This window comes from Hipposideros armiger, unplaced genomic scaffold, assembly GCF_001890085.2.
Source record: "Hipposideros armiger isolate ML-2016 unplaced genomic scaffold, ASM189008v1 scaffold_152, whole genome shotgun sequence".
In the NCBI taxonomy this organism is placed as follows: domain Eukaryota; kingdom Metazoa; phylum Chordata; class Mammalia; order Chiroptera; family Hipposideridae; genus Hipposideros; species Hipposideros armiger.
In genome coordinates, this window is record NW_017731502.1 from 3,147,188 (window position 1) to 3,151,117 (window position 3,930).

Genomic DNA, 3,930 nt, shown 5'->3' on the forward strand with positions numbered 1-3,930 from the left:
TTGGCTCTTGTGATTGTGGAGGCTTGATGAGTCCAAAATCTACAGGGTTGGCCAGTAGGCTGGAGACTCAGGGAAGAGTTGCACTTCATGTCTACAGGCAGTCTGCTGGCAGAATTCCTTCTGGCTCGAGAGACCTCAGTGTTGTTGTTGTTGTTTTTTCTGAAGGCCTTCAGCTGATTAAGCGAGGCCCACTCACATTATGGAGGGAAATCTGCTTTACTTTTTCAAAGTCCACCAATTTAAATGTTAATCACATTCATAAAACACCTTCACAGAAACATTCGGAATGTTTGGCAAAATATCTGGGCACCATGGTTCAGCCAAGTGGACACATAATTAAAATTAACCATCACAGACATCTTTTAACCACACAGGCTCCCATTCAGGGCACAGATGTGAATCCCCGGAAAGGAAGAACATCTCTTTATCTTTTCTTCACTCCTGCCGCCAGCACCCCACTACTCTGCCAGAGAAAAGGAAACAACATAAACACACATCACCATGAGAATGAGTAATAAATTGTGGATTTAAATGCTTCAGGGCAATTCAGTAGTTTAAAGTGAATGAAATGGAATGTTATTATTCCTGTTTTAATATGGATACGTCTCAAAAATAGAATAGTGAGCCAGGGAGAGAGAGGGAGAGGAGAGAAAAAGTGAACAGCTTGTAGAAAGAGACGGAGTACAATAACATTTATGCAAAATTTTAAAACACAAAAAATTAAAGTTTGTAGATGAGAAGAAGAAAAACATGTATGTCCACGTAGGCCCCACGCTCCAGAGAGTCAGTACCTTTGGGAAAGAAGGTAGATGACTGAATGGAATAGGCGGGGTACTTGGGGCTTCAGTCACAATCTCTGATGTTTCCTTTCTTTTCCCAAGGGGTCTGCCACACGGCGAAATACTAAGTTTTGACAAATTTTGATAGTGGGTACACATTTTGGTCCTGGGTACACACTTTATTGTTTTGTATGCATTTTTATATGCTTGAAATATTCAGTAGTAAAATTGTTTAAAGAGTCTCCTTTTTCTCTCAAGAGTCCTTAGCAAAGGTGGGATAGCCAACCCTCCCTCTGTACCATTGCTTTGTTTACCGAGGCCTCAGACATACACAGGAGTTACGGTGTCTGTTCAGAGTGGGCTGAGAAGGAGAGTTGGAGGCCTGCCTCAAAGGAAAATTCCATCAGGCCTCTGTATACTCACCTATTCCTGTGGCTGGGCCCAGTCTATATAGTGTTCAGCAGTCAACCTTGAACATCCCAACAGGGATACAGTGCATAAATATTCTAAGGAGAAAGCTAGGAATACATAAGTAGTTGACCCACGTCTCTTCATTCTGAACCTTCTGAAGGCCCAGACAAAAATGGCTGCCACGTACCAAGAAGGAAACCTTATTTAAATTTAGTAAGCAGAGTATTGTATAAATTACTGACACAACCTACTAAGCCAGGGTATATGGTGTTAGCCCTAATTCTACTACTCATAATTCCATGCATGTGGAATTATGGGAGGTATATAGTTATCAGAAGATCAGAAATATCTTTGTAATGGACTGTTTTGTTCATCTTTGTTACAATGCTGAATCTTGAATTAATCTCTCATGAAGCAGATTTAGAAAGAAAACGCTTTAAATTGGAAAGGTTAAAAATGGATTTTTTGTTTTCGTGTAGTCTTCAAATTTCAATTTGTCACTCACAGAACCCAAAAATGTTTACGTGCTTTTAAGATGGAAACAAAAGGACCTCCTTCAGATGAAAACAAATACTACTTGAATGCTTGAGATATTTCTAACAAAAGTCAGGCAAGTCACTTGGTACACATCTTTTGCCACATAGTGTAGAAAGCAGAGCATCTATAAAAGCCCTGCAGATGACCACTTGTCTATTTGGGGGCAAGTAGCAGTTTCCAAGTAGCAAATAAAGGAGGTTGATTTTAATCATGCTAGCTGTGTACACTTGGGCCATTGATGAGTGAAAGAATATTAACTCCTTACAGTAATATGTAGTAACCATCTAATACTCATTTATTCAATAAATATTTATTGAGTATCTACTGTATGCAGTTACTCTTAGGTATCAGTGATAACTAAAAATAGGGTTTTCCCTTCCCTGAAAGAGTTTGGTTAGTCACAAAGCAAATATAAATTCAAATCTCTCAAAAGTTCTATGAGGGGGAGAGGCCCTGGGTTTATAATTGGGGAAGTTGATCAGAAAGAGGAGGGAAGGCTTCCTGAGGAAGTGACATATGAGCTACAACCTCAAATTTTAAGAGAAGGAAAGAAGACCACCATGGTAAGAACATATATTTAATTAACAACTATCCATTAAGCATTTTCTATACACCTGGCATTTTTCTGGTTGATTAGGATACATGAACAAGATAGAAAAAATAGGCCAGTCCTTGAAGAGCTTATATATTTGGGAAGCATGTATCAATAGAAAAAAAACACATAATAATGATTACATGGTGCCTGAGAAGGTGGTGACATGGAAAGGACGGAGGGGGAGCAAAGAGAATCATGAGTGTCTCCCAGTTGGTGACAACTCACACATTTGAATAGAGTCATCAAGGTGGGCCTCATTACAAAGGTGAAGTAGTTGATGGTTGAATGAAGGCCTGAAGGTGCGGGAGTGAGTTCTACAGGTAGCTGGTGGAAAAGTGTTTTAGGCAGAGGGAAGAGGCAGTGACAAAGGTGGGAGTGTGCCTGGAATGTTTAGGAAAGGGTGGAGGCCAGCGTGCTGGGAGCAGTGTAGACGGGGTAGCGGAGGAGTAGGAGACAAGGCCAGAGGGTCTGGGTGGGGTTAGATCATGGAGAACCGTAGAGGCCCACGTTGGGCTTTCGCTTCTTCTGCTCTGTCTGAGTGGGGAAGCTGTTGGAGGGTTTACAGCAGAGTCAGGCCATGACCCGAATTCTCTTTTAAAAGGAATTCTCATATTGTTGTACTGGAAATAAAGGGGTAGGGGGCAAGGGTGGAAGCTATGGCCATGAGGAGACTATTCCAGTGATCTCAATGACAGGTGGTCATGACATAGGCAGCTGGAGGCAGTGCAGGTAGTGAGAAGCGGTCATCTTTTAGTTGCCTTCTGCAGGTGAGGCAATAGGATTAGCTGATTGAAGGGCAGATGAGAACAGTCAGAAATTTCTGCAAGATTTCCAGCCTAAGCTACCAGAGCGTTGTAGTTGCCATCAACTGATGTGAGAAAGCATCCAGGGAGAGCAAGCCCGGGAAGGAGGGGGCCAGGGGTTCATTTCCGGATGCGCTGAAATGAGAGTTCTATTACTTATCCCAGTGGAGACGTCACGTAGGCCGTCGGGAGAATGGGAATGAAGACAGAGAGCCTAACTGATCTTTCAAGGACTTTCATTGTAAAGGAGAGCCAAGAAATGGGGCTGAGGCTCACAGGCGAAGTTAGATCAAGAGAAAAATATTTTTATTGTAATTTGGGGAAACTAGTGACAGCCTTGTATAAAGATGGGAATGAACACGGTGAGTAATGATACTGGGCAGCCAACGGGGGGCCAGACTTGGAGGCGCTGGCAAGACATTCTACGATGTTGGGTTTTACTAGAGCAGTGGGAAACTACTGAGATTTTAAGCAGAACTGTTTGACAAGATAGAATTTACATTTTGAATAGATCCCTCTGGCTGCAGAGGACAAAACAGATTGGAAACTAGCCCAAGGAGTTGCAGGCTGAATACTGAGTATGCGCTTAGTGAGGTGCTAAGCATTTCATATATCTTAACGCATTTCATCTTCACAACAAAAATTGAGATAGGTGACATTCTTATGCATCTTTTACAGGTGAGGGCACCAAGGCTCAGAGTGGTTCAGTGAGTTGCCCAAAGCCCTCATACAGCTAGTAAATCAGTGACGGAGCCAGGGTAAGAACCCAGGCTGCCCAGTCCCAGTATCCTGGGCTTCTTGCCAC